The following is a 22,544-nucleotide window of genomic DNA, read 5'->3' on the forward strand; positions in this document are numbered from 1 at the left end:
CATATGAATGAGGTGGGAGCAGTTTGTAAGCACTTCACATCAGCGTTAGTCAGCCGTGTGATTGCGAGCTTCTTAGAACAACTGGTGGCAAGGGTTTGATAGATATTAAAAGAGAACACCAGATTCCAGTACCACACAAAAAGCGAGTCATACTGCACAGATCAGCTTTAAAGCTTTGCAGTCAATGTGACGCAATGTCAAGAGGACAAGCCAATGTACAAGTGGAGCCAACTAATAAAAAGGAGACCTCAGGGGTGCTGGATAAAACATGGAAGAAAAATCCAAATTGCTGTGAAAAATGCAGTTTTAATACCCAACTAGACCAGCGGGGTAGTTCGGTTAGTGAGCTATGTCTGGATGCTGCTGAAAATTAATGGGTCTTTCGACGACCAGATCCTGCGTGAAAATTTCCCATTAGTGAAGATGACGAGATGATGAGAAAGCTTCTGATTGCCACTGGCTGATAAAATATAAAGATGGATGGACACAGTGACCTGATTAAGAGTCCGCTCGCCTGAGGAAGACGGTTGAGGACCGGAGGCTTTTTCTTTCTCCCCCTATACCTGTTCTGCTTCACAGCCACACAGGTACGGCAGCCCAGTGACAAACACCAATGAAGCACGATCTGCATTATCTCTCAGGCACAAAATAAAAGCAGTGCATGCATTGCAGCACAAAAAAATAATGTGCTTTCCTGAAATTGTGACACTGAAATAGATTTTCATCTAGTAGATATATGGTGTCTAGAAACCACCTGGCAAGCTCAGAGCTGAGCCGTGTAGGGCCACAAGCTGCCAGTGGTCCCAAAAAGCCAATAATTTGCACTGCCATTTTGGAAATGCTAGATCTATCGGGATGAGGAATGATAAAGCCTTGTGCGGGAGATACACTATTCCATTCCAAATCATCAGGGGCGGACACCAGTCGTATCATTCAGCGTGTAGGGCATGACCAAACAAGGGAAAGGTGAATGAATTTCCGCACACATTTACAAGTGATGAAGGCAGAACACAGTGTGTGGGGACAACTCTCTTTCTTTTTTGCTGCTTTGCTGTCAGGCCTGCAGTCCACAAAACTCCAGTAAATTTGAAATATTTCAGGAGCGGCTGTGCTTATGATCCATTGGCCTCTCGTGAAAGCCAACAAGGTGACACAGCGAAACAAACAACCAAACAAAAAACGTCAAGAAGAACCACAAGACTTTTCTCTCATCCCTCGGACACACCTACTCGAGAATTTCCACACAACACAACGTGCGGCTGGTGTTTGTGGCCTGTTCCCTCAGTGCTAATCCTCCCCCCACCCCCCCAAGTGCAGACACTTTACATTGGAGAGAAGCCAAGGAGGTGTCAACCGCTCACTCAAACCGCCTGAGGGACTCATGGGACCTGTCACCGCGGAGTGTATATTTGTTATCGCACTGAATCGAGGGCAAATGCATGCACCGCTCAAAGAGAGAGAAAGAGAGAGACAGAGAGACAAAGAGAGAGACAGAGAGAGGGGGGGAGAGAGGGAGAGAGAGGGGGGAGAAATAGAGAGTACACAGCTGCTATGGCTGTTTGGCAACAACAGTTTAGGGCAAAGTCAGTGGCACTGTACTTCCTCGAAAGCCAGCAGAAAACACATGGAAAATGTAGTATTTCATACGTGATGCTCCACAACACAGAGCGTGGTAACACTAAGCACATATCACTGGCTTCCAAAAGCTATTTCTGTCGTCTGTTAGCTTCCATATATTTCCCAGGCTACTCATTTCAACGACAACAGTCAACAGCACCATATATTGTGTAGGTGTTTCATTGTGCAGATGCCTGTCTATCAAACATCAGTGACAGATTGCCTGCTAGTTTATGAAAATGTATTCTAATGCATGGAGAGATGAGTATCTGTTAGTGTCTGAGGAACCATTGCACTTTGTTGACAAGGAGTTGGCCAAAGCAGATTTCATGGGCAGGTAGACTTGCAGTGATTCATATCATCATTCGACTGTAAGGGACAGCTACGGCACAAGAGTTATGGACTCTTCTATAAGCCTCTGAGAAGCTTCAACCGCCTCTCAGAGGCTTATAGCTGGCTGGCTGGCTGTATGCTGCAATATTAGTGGGCATGACAATGCATGACGCCTTTGAAAAGAAAGGGGCAGTCATAGAAGAGCATATGCATGGACACACACACACACACACACACACACACACACACAGGTAGACCTAAGCATATGCACGCCGCGCATGCACACACACACACACCCTGACACACACACACACACACACACACACACACACACACATACACACACACACCAATGCATATTTTGTCAACCTAGACATCAAAGATTGGGGCAAAACAGTGCTTTCAGTTAAATTACAACTGAAAATTAATTAAATGAATCACAGTGCCACTGTATGTCAGTTGTGTGAGAATTGAGCTCCCCCTGGCTTGCTGCTGCAGGCAGAGAGACACATAGGCTGAGATGGCAGCTGGAATCAGTAGCCTACTATAGCACAGAAGTCCGACACCCCTCTATTCCGAAGTCAGCATCATGCTGGGCATTAGATTCAGCCAAAAAACAACCTGGGTTCACCAGGCCTTTTGAGAACCCACCAAAAGGTCCTTTGATGAAGTCTATCCTAAGGTAGAGATTCAGATATGAGCCTCAGATAGATTCATAGCATAGCCTACATTACTTGTTTTCATTAGACATGTCATAGAATCTCATAAGGGCACCATGCAGTAGGGGCCATTTTAGCAACAGTGTATTGATAAATTGTTAACATTAAATGAGTATTAATTATTACGGCAGTATCAAATGTATAGGCTACCGGCAAGACCTATTATAAAACTGCTGATGCTATTTAATTGAGTAGGCTGTGTCATATTTGCTTTTAAATATTAGTCTAATTATCGGTTGAAAAAAACATATGTTTACAATGACATATTGCTCAGCATTAAACAATATAGGCTACTGTAGTTAATAAGGAATATTACATAGCCTAGTTCTCCAGGTTTCCAATGCCTTGATCAACGGATTTCTCACGGGGCTTTTACTGTATAGCCTAAGTGATCATATTTTATAGCAATCCTTTATATGGACTGATGGCCAGAGCAGATTGTGCCCCCATCTAAGTGACAAATTCAGAGACATAGCATGTCAGGCACATTTGTCATTTGCAAGAAAGCAAATCCAACCCAAGAGAAAATCGATATTACAACCTGTATAAACACTAATTCTTTTTTTTCTCACGTTGCAAACACACCTCGAATATTGGATGTTATATAGGCTACATAGCTGCACATTAGGTTAAAATACTGATCGCCGGCAAAAAACATTGTTAGACTACTTCTTATACATTTCAAAAATGACTAAAGGCAATAATGTAGTGTGTTGAGCACATGAAAATAGCCTACCTAGATGGACAGTCGGCACAAGAACGAGTAGCCTAGTCTAGTTTATTCACTTGTCGTGTTCACTTATGTCACCTGCCCTCAAGATGAATGTAACATGTAACATAGAAGTAGCCTAATTAAGGCGCGAAAAGGCATGGGACAAATGCGTTCACCAGGTATTGCAGAAGTCAAACGTTAACATAGCCTACATACATTCGAAGGAAACGTCGTATATTTCAGATGTATTATCGTTAAAGATGGACCATGACCTTTTTATAATACTGCTGTTACACTCTACATTTACATTCCACATAGTTATCACACAGCACGGCTTTCCAGGTGTGAGTGTAACGTTAACGCATGTGAGGTGTAGACAGCAACAAAATGAGAAATAATTCATTACAACACATGTGTCCTATGTACGTCGGCATCCTGAAACAACTGTTACCTTTCCGATTTGCTGCCATAACAGGTTAGTCCCATTCCATTTCGTCCAGACAGGCTCAGTTATTAAAACCATGTAAATCCCTTAGCCTTAATTTCTATTTTTTGTTTTATCCCTCTTGGTGGGCAGACGCGAGTCGTAGGCTATATCTAGCGACCTAGCTCCGTCAGATATCTATTGATTTTGAGACGCGGCAACGAAACAGAGCAAGTGACACTTCGTGAAAGAAGTGAGAGGGCATGTATTCAAGCGATATGCTCTCTTCCTGAGAGCCACGGATAGACCGCAAATCTTGCTGTTGCGGAGACAGGCTCTCATACTCGCTATATCAGCATCTCTGGAATATACCAAGGGGTTGTGGCAAAGGGGGTGTGGCAGTAGAGGCAGCGGCTGAATGTATATCTCTAACTGGCTTGGATGATGCGGGTAAAACTCAGCAGATTGACTGTAACACAGACTAACAAAAAATAAAATCCTCATCAACACTGAATAAGAACAGACGTAGACCTATCATTTGTTAAGAGGCAGATAGTTGATCATGTTCTATGGAAACATCCAAACATTTTTCTGCTGGTCCGTGGGTAGTTACCTCCAGCTGTGTCGCCTACGATGTGAATTCTTCTCCTGTCCTGTATTTAGAAAGACTATTAGAAATACTCAGGAATAGGCCCACGCTCATTTTTTGTCTTAATTGAAAGACATTGAAGTCAGTCATAATGTGATTAATAATGGTGCAAAGTGGTCCATAAAGTGTCTTTAGTGTATTTGTAGCAGGCTACTCTAACCTATAGGCTAGAGGAAGATAATCTATCACTTTATCTCAGAAAACTTTCGTGATCTGTAGCACTTAGACCTTAAACATGTTTTATCCTGACCTACAGATTATGTCAGCATTACTGTAATTTGAGAGAGAAAAAACACAGCACATAAAGTAGCCTACTACACCATAGTCCAAACATGGAGTCCAGTCATTTCCAAAAATACACATGTACATTTACATATGTAAAACTTATTCCTGACACCATCAGTATAGGCCTACTGAAAACTGCACTTTTTATTTTTTGGTCAGAGTCAAGGTTATCGGCAGACATGACATGAGTGAGGGAAAACCCTGAAAAATACATGACCCTCTAAAAAAGAGAAAAATATCAACCGCTGAAACAGAGTTGACGATATCCCCAAAGCTCTGGTTTGAGCTGCTTGCAAATTATTCTAACAGCTGTTCAAGTACAACCACTAAACCTCAGAAGTTCTCTCAAAGCAACAAGAGAGCATCCATTTTTTATGGAACTTCTCTCAGGCATATTTCAGCTGTTTCATTGTAACAAGCTGTAGACCTAGTCTGAAGGAAGTCATATGAAGTCATTGACTGAAATGAAAAGAAACTATATATCTCTCTTACCCCAAAGTGGATCTGGAGATTCAAATGAGTTCTTTGTGTGTCATTATATCTTTAAAGTCACACTATGCAACAGGTTGCCACTTTTTGAACAGCTATATTTTTTGGATTTGTGAGGGACATACTGTATGAATATGCATGTTGCCGATCCAGCAAACTGGCCAGTTTAACTACTGTATGTAGTTTTGCTGTTTGGTTGGGATCACCCTTTGCAATTTTGAAGAGCCTTCACAGCACTTTGCCTTAACTGTCACAAAATAACTCTTTAGCAGGCTTTATCAATGCCAGCTGGAGTGTTGGTGGTGTTCACAAGGTTTATAAATACTTTAAAGACAGATAGCATACCAGTTTTAGACAAATTTTTGTTTTACTTGTGTTATGACTGATGTTAGACATTATGGCACAGGACATTGCTCTCTACAAATTTTGGTTAGTTTGGTGGGTTTGTTTGTTTGTTTGTGTTCTTCCAGGTGTTGTACTCATAGTTTTGGCTGAAATGGAAAACAAATGATATGTTTGAGGCTCCAAATTCCACCAATAGGTGATCAGCCATGAAAAGGGACAATCACATTAATTATTGAGCCTTGGCAACATGCTGGTGTTTATGAGTCAAATCTCTCACCAAGCATTTTGGAGACACAGCGAAAACCCTCAGGGAGCTGTTTGTTGACTGCGGGAAACTGGAATAGATTATTGAGTGGAATGAAATCTTTTATGGGAATCAATTTGAAGATGCCAAAGGCAGACCCTGTGTGGTTGCTTGGCATTAATAATCATTTTATTTTTAAAATTGTACACACTATAGTCAGAGACAAGTTGTCATAGCAGTTTGGATAAAATAAAGACTGATAAAATTTAGATGTGTATTGATTCATTACTCCCACAGTTCAAACTATTAATCATGTGAGGGTACGACAAAGCAACAGCGACAAAGCAACCCTCCCAGTGGTAGACAGATATGATGAGTGTACTCTTGAGAATATTTTTTTTTCCATATATATTCCATGCGGTTCCATTGATCTCTCTCTCTCTCTCTCTCTCTCTCTCTCTCTCGCTGCGAAAGTTAAACTGCCTTATTTGGGATATACAGTACTTCCTCACCCGCTGGGTCTTTCTGTTTTGTTTTCTGTTTTTTGTTGTTGTGCTTTTTTTTGGCCACCCATTAAAAATCCCCCCAAGAAGTCATTCATGTCTATCAGTAGAATCTCAACCAAACACACATTTAGAATTTATGTCTTATTGGGTCCACATCCTGCCAGCATAATGTTAAGCTCACACTTTCTTCCTGTCAGAGCTACACTCTCTACCTGTTTAGGATGTCAGTGAGCGTGAAACATTTCACTCATTTCCTTTGATTCCATCTCCTCCCTGGTGCCAGCTTGCTTGTTTGAAAAAGGAAATAATTGATTAACAAGTAATCAATTTGGCAGTGGTAGACTGTGGTTAGCCAGCATGAGCCCCTAATGGAAAGCTCAGTGGCTTAAAGGACAGTTCAAACCCACAATTACCTGCCTCAGTTGTTCCCCTATTTTCTAAGTCAACAACTCCACCGCTCGCTTGCTGGCTCGCTGGTCGTATGGACCCTTTCAAGAGAGTTCCATTATCAGCATCATAGTTGGCCCCACAAGACTTCCTTTTTAACATTCCATATGTTATCTTAATGCAGAGGAAGTAGATTGGGGCCCAAATAGAACGTTCAAGCATTGTTTTTGTTTACCTTGTTGAAAGGGTCCATAGCAACCTGAGGTTACAGTCTCCAGCTATGGGGCAGCAGCAGCAGCAGCAGTATTAGCAGCAGCAGTAGTAGCAATACTGGACCTCTGGCTGAGACTGCTGCAGTAAGTGACCATTTTTCGTAATTTTTGGAGACTGTATTGTCTGTTTACACACCTGTATGCCGCTGCAGCCTTAGAAGAGTGTATACAGCAAAGTACCTTCTACTGTACTCATGTGAGATGGCGTTTAAAGAATCTTATGGGTTGCATTAGTTCTGCATTACATTTCTTGGCATTATATGGTTACGGTCATGGTTATGGTAGAAGCTTTTGTTCAAAGCGACATACAAATAACAACAATACAAAGTTAAAGGTGCTCTAAGCGATGCCCCACGTTTTTTAGGCTAAAACATTTTATGTCACTTACTGCAAACATCACTTAACCAACCGCTAGCTGTCTGTGTCCTGAATGCACTGTAAAAAAAACGTGATCTCTGTGGACAGTCCAGGCTCCAAAAATGGCAACAAAAACAACCTGGGCAAACCTAGCCCATAAAAACATAACAAACTGTTCCAGCAAGCAAGACGAGATGCACGTTTAGGAGAGTTTCAATTGCACGGGAGCAGCACAGGAGGGAGGGGGAGGAATGGCTGATCATCACAAGACTGCAGTGAGCGATTATAGAGGAGGTAATCTGGGTACCTAGAAGCTCGCATCATGCTGAACGAACTTCTGGGCCAAAACCTCACAACCGGAAAACAGCTACTTTCAGAGACACCCACTGATCTCACTTCCGTTGTGTTTTCGGGGAAAAGTTCCTACTGAAACCAGTGTAAAATTGCTGCCGATACAAACATAATTGAAGCATGTTTAGAGTTGATTTTTGAAGAAGTTGAAGTTTGTAACAACATTTGCTTTAAACCTCTGCAGAAGTTATGTCTCATTTGCCTAAGCAAAGGCTAGCCAGAGATGGCTACAAAGGCAAACTAAACACCATCGTTTTGGTTGTTAATCCGCTGTCAGCGGTAACACCCAGTACATGTGCATATTCACAAGGTCTGCCACCTCTCCACGATTGGCTATTGAGAAAAGCTTTGTTCGAAATCAGAGACATTCTCCCTGCCCTATTTTCCCCTGAATCCAGGCATATTCCTCTAGACTATAGAGGATGTAGAGCTTGCATCGCTTAGAGCACCTTTACATTTAAATCAATTCAATCAATAGCCTAATGAAAATAAATAAATACTAATATACAAACCATAAGGCATATATATATATATATATATATATATATATATATATATATATATATATATATATATATATATATATATCAGATACATTCTTAACATTTATTGAAAATTGTTGTGAGAATTGAACTGTCAGAAGTTGTTTGTGATCACTGCATAAACTACTGTTATTGTTGCATGTTTTTTTTTATGCATGTTATTTATTATTGGCCATTCATATTGCAATGAAATCCAGTTGGTGGCATGGTGATATTAGATGTTTTGCCCTGATAGTTCACAATTATATTATCTGCTGTGTGCACAACATCAGCTGTTGATTTAATTGTTAATGTGATAGTTATGAGTGCCATAATGCTAAAATAATAAAGTAGATGTGTCCCTATCAGAAATGAATGCCACACAGGATTCTGCCAAGATATTGCGGGAGATATTCTGATGTGCCACTGTCATCCAAATGCTCATCATTCTTACATGTGAGGTGCCTGGGGCGCCAGCGAGTCCTGTAAGTGTTGTGCCCTGCAGTCTCTGAGTACCCCTGGCTATCTGCTGCTCCTGGCAGTGCAGATGGCAATGGCAGGGGACTAGCTTGGCAAACAAACAGTGCAAATGAAAGGAGGAGCTATTGGACTGGGATTTATGGAAGTCCCAAGTTGAGTAGGAATATTAAAAAACAAAGCCTTACTCTGTGCTAGAGGTTAGTAGATGAATTTGAGGATGGCTAGAGATTGATGATCTTTTGATTATGTACAGGTAAAGGTGAGCAGTTCACCATTAAAACTGGATCTTTAACTAATTGGATGTTTTGCAGCCTATTTCCTTTTGGTTCGCCTTTCCCAGGATCTGATCTGATTAGATAGAGACTTTGTGGTTTCCCTTCATATCGGTCACGAGATACTGCGTTAAAGACGCTATGGAAATGAGTCCCTTTAGGACGACCTACTGAAGCTGTATAACACCAAAGAGCCACCGTCATTTCTCCCCCTGACACTCACAACACGTGCGTGGGATGCTTGGGTTTTATTCACGCGGTGCTAACACTCTCGTCGAAGGCGGACTGCCCACACTGCGATACCATGGCGGGGAAAACTCTTCGGGACCGAAGACATCTGTTTCCTTCAGAGCTCCCTCCGGATAACAACTCTGAGGAGGAGGCGAAATCGGACCCTGGCCGCGACCACACTCCCCCCTTGAGGCCAGCGGACGCTGACCCTCCCCAGTTCATCAAGCCCTCCGTAGTCTTTCTCGACTACGGAGAAATGAGGACTTGGAGGGGGTGTTCATGTTCGAGCAAGGAGAACGTTTTCCCCCTTCCACTCCGGATAGGAGTCGGAGGGGGAGACAAACGAGCTAAATCCACACAGGGAGCCTCCTGCGTCACCAGAGCCAAAATGCCACAAGAGGCCAAATCCGGAAGCGGAATTCTACGACGTGCTCAAGCCACGCCTCCTTTTTGGACCTGGCTTGGCCCCGCCAGCTCCATCTCGGATCGATGACCGTTTTTTGGAGAAGCTAGCCGAGGCGGAAACCAAAGCCCCTTTTTTCCAGTGCTGACAGAGAAGTTTGAGGCGACTCAGAAGCAGTCAGCGGCGTACTAGCACGTGCTTCCTCGTCGTCTTCATTCCACTGTCCACCAGGAAGCAGAGCAGCGTGGAGCGATACAGAGACGTTCTCACTCGGCCACCTCACGCTCCTCGGCTTCGAACACTAACTTCAGCGGGCAACGGCCCGGGCCCTCTCCCCGCGGTTTCCACCCACCAAGGCTTACAACAGGCAGAGGATGGGTGAGACGCGAATTCAGGTTGCGCCCCTGCACTCACCGCCCCTGACGTGAAAGGGGCCTCAGCCCGTACTAGCGTCTTCCCTCTGTGCAAAAAGCCACGGGGGAATAACCAAACATTCCTCTTAGCACTTTCGTTCGTTTTTATAATCTGGATGTATCGAAGGCTCCGCTTGCTCATAGTGTGCTCAGTGTGGCTTCGACAGGGATTTAGCTGGGTTGGTTAGGCCCATACAAAAGTAGTGGACTGTGTTGCCTCCGGAGAGAGGGTGCGCAGGGCGCGGTGCTACAACATTCCCATAGCGTCTTCGACGCAGCGTCTCGATATGAAGGGGAACGTCTGGGTTACCGGGTAACCACGGTTCCCCGAATGAGGGAACAAGATGCTGTGCCGCATTGCCGTGCGCTTCCATTTTTTTGGTCGCGCTGAAGCAATAGTTAAGGAAGTACACAGGCACGTTGCGACAAAGTCCTTTTAGGCAAGTCCCTCCACTCGGCGGCCATATACCAACGTTTTATGGGCACTCATCGGGCACAGTCTTTGGGTCGAACTGCTGGCGTCGCCAAGGCTTCCACGACACCAATCTTGCTCCAGCGGCGAGATCACAACACATGATTGGCACGATATCTTCACAACACACCATATGATTGGCTCAATGTATTCACATCACACCACATGATTGGCTCAATGTGTGACGTTTTGCCGAGGAAGGGGTGGGATATGTGTAGACAACGGCCATATTGGCGTGACAAACTAGCCCCATGCATTTCTATGGAGTATTTTTTGAGTGCTGTGTCTCCACATTAGAAAGTCTCTGGTTGCGAGTACTTATAGCCATGGGGGCGGGACTAGGGCGTGTGTGCCTCGAGCCAAGTGATTGGCTCTTTGGTGTTAGCTTCAGTAGGTCGTCCTAAAGGGACTCATTCCCATAGCGTCTTCGACACAGCGTCTCGTTCCCTCACTCGAGGAACCGTGGTTACCCGGTAACCCAGACGTTTTAACATCTTCTCCGGTAGCATCTCTGTTAACCATTGAGCAGAAAAGGGTTTTAGTGTATAGATATGAACCGATGACTGTGCTTAGGTTGAAGGCATCTGTCACTTAGTGCTGTAGAACATTTCTGATGTGATGTTACATACAATGTGGAATGACCTTTTATTCAACATATTTACATTGTAAAGGCAAAGGAAGTGAAGAAATGACATGTGAAATAAGATGGAAACACTTGTTTGTTACAGGTGATTTGTTACTTTGTTACAGGTGATTTGTCAATTTGTCACAGGTGATTTGTTCTTCACACATTATTGATGTTATCTAACCAATCACTTGTTGCTACTCAACATGACAACATTTTTTTCAGGGGGAAAAACACATATTAAATAATATATAACCTCACAACTGCTAGAAAACACAGCTTTCTTGTTGTTTGTTCTTAGTGATTTGTGTCTATGAACATTTTAGATTTTTGAAAGTCCGTCAAGACTGAAACAGATCAATCTGAATGAGTAATACAGAGGTATGGCGTATAGCACTTGACAGGACTTTTTGATGCATGTTAATCCATCCCCTTAGGCAGATAGGAAGCCTATAATACCACTAGACGAGCGTTTCTCAAACTATGGGCCGCGGACCAGCACCGGTCCGCAACGTGGAGACTGCTGGTCCGCGGAGCCGTGCAATTGATCAAGGAACCGCGGACTGACAGAAAAAGAAAACAAACGTTTCAGGATGAAATGCTATTTCGATGTCATTAAACATAGAGCCGTACAATTAAGTCTATGAGCGTTCATTCAATGCATGCGTGTGCCCGTGTGCGCGACAGAAACTGAAACTACCCGATAACGTTGGTAGCAAAGCTCCGCTTCAACCTGTCGGAAGGCTATTTAATTATTTAACGGCATTTAATAGAACTACGTGGATTCTTGCAACTTCCATAGAAACAGAGCAGAGACTGTATAACACTGCCTAGCATTGATTAGGCCTCAGTCTGAGTAGTCAAATTTGAATATAGCGTGGCCACAAGCCTTAGTCTTCCTATTAAAGATCTCCAGACCAAAGATTTACGCTTATCTCCTCCGCCGTTTACCATACATGAAAGCTGGTATTATGTTTCCTGAATCCTTACATTCAGGCATTCAAATGAAATGTCTTTAAAAAGCATGTACATTTTTTCTCCATTTGCCTACCAGTGTATGATGCATTGCTTACATGAGGGAAACATTCTAAAACAATAGCACCCATATAGTTGCTGTTGTTTTGAGAAGTATTTCTCATGCAAGCATCATGCAACCATGCAAAAGCAATTAACTATTGTAATTATTATATCTTACATTAGTAAAGCAGTCCACTGATGTGCATGTTTTCACAAACTTTTTGTGAACAATGTTAGCACTTTAAACATTGACTGCTTTGAAGTGAAAGTGCATGTATAACAATATAACAAAATAATAATTGTGATAATGATAATCATCATGATAATTTGATGGGGTACATGTAGGTGGGCCCTATGAAGTTTGACTAGACAACACTTTAGGCCAATGGATAACATTCAAGGAGTAAGCAAGTGTGTGAAATAGGAGAAATACTATTGACAACGGATATGTGTGGCTTTTCAAGATGTATTTTAAATGTAATAGTTTATTTATTGATTTATTTATTTTGTTTAAATCTTGTAATCCAAATGAAGTGCATCTTTTGTTACATTTTGGGAAACAAAAATGTATTAATTTATTGTTATTGTTTTATCAGGCCTTTGCTATTACCATTTGCTCTGACTGATTTTATTGTTGTGTTTGGTGTACACTTCTTAAGTGAATTGACGACACAACTGATTTGTTCCAGTTGTTCCATTTCTCTCCTGAAAGCAGTAAAACAGCACTTTGCAGTGCAAAGTTTGACACCACATTCATCAAGTTGTGAAAGAATGTGACTTAAAAATTCAAGGATGGATTAAGAATTAACACTTTTTCCATAATACTAAAATGAATGAGTTCCTATGCAGGAGAGAAGCCAGTTTTATATGACTCCAATACTACAATTCAGGGCATTCTTATTGATCTACAAGACCCAATTTAGGTACTGCAATGTAATGGTTCTCTCCTCTTCTGTTTTGCCTCAGTAGGGTCTTCTTAGGACATGAATATTTTTTTTGTACTGGTAAAGAACATAGTCTACATAACTCCAAAATAGAAAGGACATCTTATTATCATTAATGATGATGTATTTATCTCTATCTTCATCGCCATCATCATTCTCATCATCATCATTATCATCATCATCAAAAGAATCCCAGCTCTGAGTTTGTGTCTCTAAAGCCACATTATCAGATTTGGGTGTCTGATCCAGGCTGCAGCTGTAGCCAGTGAGAGAGTAATTTCCCTCTCCCATTACCCCTTTAAACCCTGCTAATGCCTGGTTCAATAATGAGCAATATCCTTTAAAGGCCATGACATTCATAAATTTCATATCAAACATACATGCATAAATTGCAGGCAGGGAGGGGAAAAGGCAATATTTTTAACCATCTCAGTGACATTCAGTCCTCTAGTAAGAGAAGAGTGACAGATTTGGGGTATTGAATCAAATTCTTCTATAATATTCTTCTATATATTCTTCCTATGGCTACAGCATCTCTGTCAAAAAACCCAACCAGGCCCTTTAACCAGACCAGGTGTCCATCTCTTGCTTTTGTTTTGTTCTCTTGTTTTGTTTTTATCTTTTATATATATATATATATATATATATATATATATACATATATATATATATATATATATTTGTTTTCTCGTTTGAATCCTCTGTCACCTCATCCATGAGAAAAAAGTTTCCTACATTTTTGTGTGTGTGTGTGTGTGTGTGTGTGTTTCTCCCCAAAGAAAATTACCTTGCAGATCAAAGTGTTTGTATTGCAGTGTGGGGCTGTGCAGTCCTGTGTTGGAGCACTTTTATTTCTCTGTGCTAAAAGACCTCATAAGTGTCACCTTTGGGGATGGGCATCGCGTTCCTTTTATCAGTTCCCTCGCGTTGCTTTCACAAGTGTAGTTACCTGTGACAGCTTGCTTTTTCAAACGCATCTTATTGAATTTCAAAAGACAGGGACCTCCGTGCTCTGCCCCAACACTGCTGCTCACATCAACCTGTCAGTTGCCCAAATATTATTTTCCCCGGGTTTTCATCAGCCAGAATATTCTGGCAGCCATATACCCCTATGCTTCCTTGCTGTTTCTTTTTTTTTTTCTGTGCGGGGGAGGGGTGTTGTGTTGTGTGTGTATGTGTGTGGGGGGTGGTAATATTTTATGTATGCTAAAGCAACCCACGCTCAGGTCTCAAGGGGAACACCAATTGCTTGCATTTATGAGCAGTTTCTTGTTGCTTGTTCGCCTTGCTTTTGTGCCGTCTGGCATTGACTCTAAACTTTGGGTACTTCTGCGTCTTACCATCTCAGTGCAATTACCTGACCAGGAATGGTTCATTATGTAAATACTGCATTTAAATGAAAAAAGTAACAGTAGAGAGAGAGAGAGAGAGAGTTACAGCAAGTCAGAAACAAGAGATTGCACAGCTTCTCCCTTAAGGCTACCAGCGTTTTGTTTGATAGCGTTAGGGTAGGGGGATGTGGGGGTCAGAGTGACTGGTAAAATGCAAAGATGTTGCAATGGCAATACCTACAAGCCGTTTATCAGAAGAAAAGAATATTAAACTAAATGAATTTACATTTGTTTGAAGTGGCATTATTAATTCATGCCAATTAAGTTGTACTTGGGAAGCCTTTACCCCCCCCCAAAAAATGAAAATAGCCTCCCTAGCTTGGAATCATGGTGGGAGTGTTTTCGCGTTGTACTTGCCTTTTGGCTCTAGTGGTGCCTATTTACCCAGACTAGACCTTTTGTGCCTGTAACCTTATCTTATTTAATCAGTTGGAGTGGTGTGGCTTTTTCTCCGTTTAATCACTGCTGCCAGTCACTGTCGGCTCAACTATGATCCTGTTTACCCAACAACATGCTAACCCCTGATAACAGCATATGTTCGAGCCGTTGGCCAGCCATTAGTACAAAGCAAATATGAGTGAGCATCAGCAAAGTGCGCCTTTTCATTCGCCATGTGTTTTTGTGTAGGTGTGTGGGCACAGCAGCCGCAGGTGATGTATGCCTGTGAGCAGACTGGGGAACAGGGGCAGGTGTGTCCTAACTGCCCAACAGGGTACACACCTGTGGATCATTAAACGCGTCAGCATAATCTGCCGCTCTGGCCACCGACCAGCATTTTTGTGACGGGGAGCGCAGGAGTACCACTGGGGACAGAGTGGAACTGTGATAAACACTTTCGGGTATATGGGGACCTGCTCAGGAAAAAAGCAAAGAGCAGAGGAGGTAGAGGAGAGAATAAAAAGGAAATGACAAGTGTTTCTCCTGTACTGAACTGATTTGAAACGTCAGGGACGGAATTAGTAATTAAACCGGTGACGATTCGAGTCACCGGGTGCTGCTGTAGCCAGATTCACCTCGACAATGATTAATATCCTGCCCTACGATTTTAGCCGCGCCGCCGAGCCATCAAATCTTGCACTGACACACATGAACACACACCTGGCCAGCTTGCCGCTCAATCTGCAAGGACAACCTTACTGTAACTAACCATTTGAAATAACACAGTCAATTAATTTGGATAATAGAACCCAGTGCATAATTGCATTGGCACGGCTGTAGACTTTCACTATATGGGGCACAGGATAGGGCTCGTCTAACTGGGGGCAGTTAGTTATCCTACAGCAACTTTATTTGTGCACAGGTCCGCGGGCAGAAACAACTCAGAGGGCTATTACGGTCTTTTTGTCCATATTAAAGCAGAACTCTTAATTCCTCTCCATGTCATGTGGGTGGTAGGCCGGCTTTCAACAGTTCCTTGTGAGTCCGTAGAGAGAGTGCCAGTGTGCGGCACAATGTCTCTTACCACCCACCATCAGTGTGAAATGCAGTACCGAGCACATTCGATCCTGTCCCTGTTTTTTTAGCAGGAGTCGCAGCAACATCGCCTATGTTATTGCCACAGAGAGAGAAGGTCAGAGTTAAAGGGAATTGAGACTCTTGGTGGGGTCTTTGTCATGGAATACCTGCTGCCTTTGCTATAGGTTGCTTAATAATGTAGCCATAGACAGAGGCAAATGTGTGTGACCTTTACACACAAACACACACACAGAGGCACTTTTGAATCAGGCAAAGCACTCGCCGATAAAGCTGAGCTTGTGCGTGGAGCTGTCCATGGTGCTGAAGTGTTCTAACACAGAGGCCCTCAATGCAAACAGAGGTATAGTGGCCATGCACACACACACACACAAAACTGCTCCCATTATTTTGCAGAGTCCTATTTCACACACTTGGAATGTCATGGAATTTTGGAAAGTCTATTCCAGACATGGAAAGTCAGGGAATTTTTATAATTTTTGTGGCAAAGTCATGGAATATCAGAGAATTTTGATGTAGCAGTTTAAAATTTACTTGCCAAAATACATTAATACAAATATTTCCACGCAAAACTGGTGCATATCTGGTAATTTGCTTTCCTTGAGTATCCCAACTTTGTTTATTCAGTGCCCATTTATTCATCTCTTAATCTAAAAAATAAAATATTCTTGAAAGCTATACATTAGTAAATAGTATAGTAAGTCATGGAAATTCATTTTTTTGTCAGGGAAAGCCAGGGAAAAGTCATGGTATTTTACATTTGACTTAGAGTGGGAACCCTGATTTCCACCTCTTGACTTGGCCACAGCTTAGAGCCAGTGCTATGATTTGACCAGCGGCAGACACACAGAGAACCTGTCTCTACTTACAAGCAGACACACATCAGAGAATTGCCAGCCTCCAGCCCAGCACACGCAGCACTGCACATGGCAGCACTGCACTAGTCACATGCTCACAATAAGGCATTTAGTTCTGTTTGAATCAGGTACAGCTATCTGAATGCCTGAAAACCCTAGGAAGGAGTTTCTCAAGCCTCAAGAAGAAAAGACAGATATGAGAAAGGGTTTCTTTGTGTGTACAGTATTTGTGTATTGCATTAAAACTGTGCAAAAGTAAATATTATTTCATGTCTAGCACTATTTTATATGTGGGTCCAACTGTTAACTTTGGATTTAGGCTGTTTAAGCGAGCTCCAATTCTGCACAAAAGAGCCTCACATATACAATTTGTATTTGTGAAGTCTCTGCACGGTCTGTTACAGTCGTGGGGGTCCCACAACAGGATTGTGTGGCGTGAACCTTATGCATTGTGAAAGGAAGGTAGCGTGTGCTTTCAAACAGGGAGACTCTCGAGTGGTGCTGGTGTTCAAGCAGACACAGTGGGTGCAATTTTCTATTTGCTTTTAAAATGAAGCCAGAAGCCCACGGTTGGTGCTCCACTTTTCTTTCCTCTCAGTGTGTGTGTGTGTGTGTTAGTGGTGGTGGTAGAGAGTTGCTTTTGCTTGCAATCTCGGTGCTATGAGATGGGCTGGTAGCCCGACTCTCCGCATGAAGTCCCTGCTCCCCAGAGGTATGGACCCAAAAGTGCTAAACTAAACTCAAAGCGCACAACTGCCTCACACTTGTTAAGGTACTAGCGCTGGAATGGACTGGATTATTTTGTTTTGATTGTTTGTTTCTTTCTTTTTTTCCCCCACAAATGGAGCTTCACAGCTGTTTCAAAGTGAAAAAAATGCACTTAGCTAGATATGGATGCCAGTACTCTTTATGTTTTTGTTCCACTTGCATCTGAATGGACACACATAATGCTCAAACTGCCTAGCTGTGGTGGTGTCCTTGACATAAGGCAGCAATTTCAATCCATTCGCTGTAGCAAATACATTTAAATCATGAAATAAAAACAGATTTTTCTTTCCTCTATTTAATTTATACACATATTCCCACACTCTCTCTCTCATCTCAGTGACAATTCACTAGTTTATACTGTTATTACCTTCTTCTCTAACAGCTACAGGTGCTCTCTGGTGTTTTTGTGTTCGGTCTGTGCTCCAGCCACTATCCAAATCAAAGCCTGTGCATTAGCAGGCATGCTAATTCGGGGGCTAGGGTAGCAGGGGGAGGTGTTAATCCATTTACAAATGTAACCTTATGTCGTCCCCTGCTGTGGGGCTAAAGACCATTGATGAATGGCGCTCATCTCCATATGACCGAAAGTGGACAGGACTGTAGGAGCATGCAGATTGCAGCTGCTGGGCCATGCCAAGCAAATAAATATATCTTTAAAAAGACAAACATTAGAGAAAAAAATAATGAAAGAACAAGCACAAATTTACGCACATACACACACACGCACACACTCTCTCTCTCTCTCTCTCTTTCTCGCTCTCTCTCTTTCTCTCTTACACACACACACACACACTTCTCTCTCTCTTTATCTATCTCGCTCTCTCTCTTTCTCTCTTACACACACACACACACACACACACTAACAATTTGTTTCCTTTGAGCAAAAGACAACTGTTGAGTCCACATGCCACTACTAGTTGGATGTCTCCATCGAAGAGCAGGTGATTAGAAAGAGGGGGAGAGAGAGACCTGCTGCTGCTTTACATAATTGAGTGAATAAATAATTTTTTGCTTCCAGTGGATAGTACACTTTTTAACCACTCTCTGCCAAGCCCAGTGTCGGGCTGAATTTAATTAATTTTTAATTAGGAGGGAAAATTGCAAGCCAATTCCACTGGGATGTTCGGGACATCTGTGCTTCACAGATAACATTCTTAAATACTCGGAGCGGGGAATGCTTAAAGGGCATCATATCTCACATATTTAAGGAGTGCACAGCTTTCAAGGTTTGTGCTGCAGAAGGCCCATAGTACTACTACTACTCCTCATTGGCGCCAGTGACACAGGGCTAGGGGGGGGTCAGGATCATATGTATGTGCATTGTGCATGTGGCCTTGGTGGGCAGAGAAGCCGTCTTCATCATGACTGGACTGCTCTGCTCAGTGGAGGCATTTGTGTAGTGAACACTGAAATATCAACACACACACACACACCCTTAGCCTACTTTCTTTGAAGTGGAAATCGATGGGGGGAAAAAATTAAATTTACACGTGAGCATTCAACATGCCCAGAATCTGTGGTTATGTCTAAAACGGGATACTGTAAATTGAGATCAATCGGCGGGACCCTCAGCAGTCATAATGAGAACCATACATTTTATGTCACAGGAGAGGAGTGCTGGTGGTCTGTGGAACCACAAGGTTTGAGTTAGATAGATAGATAGATAGATAGATACTTTATTGATCCCAAGGGGAAATTCAAGAAAGTTACCCCTGTTGGGAACAGTTTAGTAGGCAACATATGGTAATAAAGTGGTAAGTCATGTATAACCAGCTGATATATAGCACAAGGCTGTAGGTTTTAAAAAAAAAAAAACACATTATGAATAACATAGATTATTATTCCACTGCTTGGTTGAATTTCCCATTGTCCTACGTAATTTAGAACGACCATTAACCGTATGTTATCTGCACACCTATGAAGTAGATCCATTTTTTTGGCCGTATCACACTTGTATATTAATTCGTTCGAACTCGTTGTGAAGTTTAAATTAACTGTCACGTTGCATCCGAGCTGTAAAATGCAGATGTTCAGAACATTGCAACATTGTAGCATATGACGGAGGTGGCTTTTAGCTAGATGGATGACAGCAGGCTAAGTAAAAGCGATGTTTCAAAGCTAAAGTTCATCAGAATCTTGGATACCCCCGCTTGACAACGGAGAGATAGAACTAACGACTGGCCTTTGGCGCAGAGCAACCATCCATTTAGAACTAGTAACGGCAGTTTGTCCTGTGAGTTGAGAAATTAGTTGATATGTGTCGGAAGAAATTAGTTCTACAAACAAGACAGTTTTAGCGATTAAAACGTTTAAATTGTAACAGGAAATGAACACAACGCAAGTGGCAACAGTGGAATAAGCGGGATAATGGACTCCACGGTGGTCTGTACACAGAAGTTAATGCACTACGAGGTTTAAACGGCCCTCCGCTTCACATCGGGCCGTTTTACAACCTCGACCGTGCATTAACTTCTGTGAACAGACCACCGTGTCGTCCATTATCCCTTACTTAAACGGCTCTTCAGAGTGCTGCAGAAAGTTCCATTCACATGAATGGGCCTTCCCAACGTTCAGAGGTCTATTAGAACTATAGAATTACCGCTGCAATGTATATAATGACCGCTGTCAATCGCAATGGGTTTTGTGCTTTTGATTTACGTCTTTCATATCATTCCGCAAGTAGTCCATTCGCTCAATAGAATTTCGTTGAAACTGAAAGTCAGCAAGTAAGACGTTGCCACGCAACACCTGAAAAGTTCTATTTGTGTGGTGAACCCATTATGTGAAGTTTCTTGACCTCTTCATCTTGATACTGTATTTTCACTATTTCATTGGGCTTAAAGGACATTGTAAGCAATAATCTTCAATTAACAACCTACCTATAAAGTATTTTGTGATCAATCCATTTTTTTTACTTTAACCAAATAAACAGTGAATATTTAATGGACAATACAGGCTTAATAAAACGTTAATACTTAAAACATACTTAAAATGAGGTACATAAACAGTCATACTCATATGGCAAATACAATCACTAAGCTAATTTGTTACCATAAAGTTTTACCTTCATAATCATAAATGCTCAGATAACTGCAGGGAACTCCCTTTCCTGTATAAAGACCTTCCTGTATAAAGACAGAAACCAATTTTGGTCTAAGCAGTTGTGAATTCTTTGCCAAGAGTATGGGGGTTACTTCACTTAATATTATTTAGTGTGGCATCATCTGCTGCAAATCTCTTTTATTATCTACTTCATTGCTCCTACTTCCATTTGCACTATACAGCATGCTGGCAAGAGAGGCTAGCTAAGGAGTGGCTCTCCTTGGAACGGTTCCTACTGGTTCCACTGCAGATCACAGAGGTATTCACCCTACTGTGAACTGCTATCTGCAGAACTAAAAGTTCTCTTAGAATTGCATTACTGTACATCAAAAGTCTTGGGAAGTCTTCTGTATACTTTAATTGACTTTGCTACTCCATCTTTTAAGCCAGTCTCACATTAAGATTAGTTGTAGGAATAAAGGATAAATATAAGAATATAAGAGTAAAGTACTGAGCTTGTGCTGCTAGCTGTATGCAGCTATTGCGGTAAAAACACCACAAATATATAGTTTTACCTCCCAGGTAGAAAAAGCACAACAAGTTACAGCTACTGAAAATGTAATGCATTCCAGCAACCAGATGCCCTTCATCGAGCCCCAAGACACTGACCATATGAGGCCCGAATGCAGACTAGTCTCTCTTTGTTGACGGCGAACCAGTGCATTTCTGCAGAATGGAAGCACTAATGACAGCGCGGTCTTCCCTGGCATGCAGAGGAACTGTCACACCTTCGGTAATCAAAAGGTATGGCTGGCTCCCGTGTCCGGGATAGTGACGCAGCGGCGCTTTCAGACTCACGCCGACCTCGTTAGCAGATTTCCTCACGGAGCAGACACTTTGATGAATACGGCGGCGTTGTCACATTAGGCTCTGCAGGTTTGTTATTTGTCAAGCCAAAGAATATGCATAGAAGTGTGCGTCGGCACTCTGCTGTGTGTGCGTAGCTGGGCTGACTTGGTTGCCGCAGCAGAAACGGCGCTTCACAGCCCCCTTATAATGCCAGGCCCATTTACTACAGAGAGGCGCTGCAACACACAAGGTGAAATTTATTAGGGCGGCACAGTCAATCATTCTCTTTTATGGCCACTGTTGCCCGTGCTGATCCCAACAAATAATGTGTTTTATTAATAAATATTGTCCCATATTTTCTACGTCTGGGAGTCTCTGGATCACAGGACATATGTCAGTATCGTAGATCCTCTTCAGAAGACCACAAATCTGATGGAAAAGGCCTCTCACGCCAACCCCAAAGGCATCTACTTTATCAAGCGGGATGTTTGTGTATGGAGGCACGGAGAGCAACTAGCCGCAAGTCAAACCGGAAAAGCCCCAACAAGCCCAATGTTAAGACACTAGTTGCAGTCCTGTGGCACACTCAGACCAAACAGTTTGTGTAGCAAGATGGATAAAACCTAATTAGCATTCTTCATGTTACGCAGCCGGGGGGACTGTGTGGTGAACAAGGATGAGTCACCAAAACACAGCACGCCGTGATCAGCTAAGCCCAGGCTATTACTGACTTCTCACTGAAAATGTTTTCCAGACACCTCCTGGTTCAGAGTATGGCAGGGCACTGGCAGAGGGGAGCTGTGGGGGGAATAAAAGGCAAATGGAAATTCATGTTGGCAAGGAATGAAATACCCTTTTAAAGATGGATCTCGATGCAGTGCATTTATGAATTTAGCCAAACTGTTTTTGCATGCTGTTAATCAGGATCTAATGAATCTGTTTGGGAAAGAATTACTTGGGAGAGAGAAAATTACAAACCGTAAGAATGTCTAATTAGGTTCTTGTCCGAGGTGCCCTCTCTTCTCCGGCGGACGCGTGCGGAGCCTGGCATTTAATTTAAGGTTGTCAGATCCACTTTATTTCCCCCATACACTCG

At 42.5% G+C, this 22,544-nt stretch overlaps 1 protein-coding gene across 1 annotated transcript in view; it reads right to left on the reverse strand.

The window, feature by feature from the left end:
- Positions 1-4,114, reverse strand: part of LOC125286290 (teneurin-1-like) — a 200,747-nt gene extending 196,633 nt beyond the window's left edge. The window contains exon 1 of the mRNA XM_048231227.1: positions 3,833-4,114. The gene's annotated coding sequence lies outside the window, so the exon portion shown is untranslated. The remainder of the gene's footprint in view (positions 1-3,832) is intronic.
- Positions 4,115-22,544: the final 18,430 nt, after the last annotated feature.

Source organism: Alosa alosa, chromosome 21 (assembly GCF_017589495.1).
Source record: "Alosa alosa isolate M-15738 ecotype Scorff River chromosome 21, AALO_Geno_1.1, whole genome shotgun sequence".
NCBI lineage: Eukaryota > Metazoa > Chordata > Actinopteri > Clupeiformes > Clupeidae > Alosa > Alosa alosa.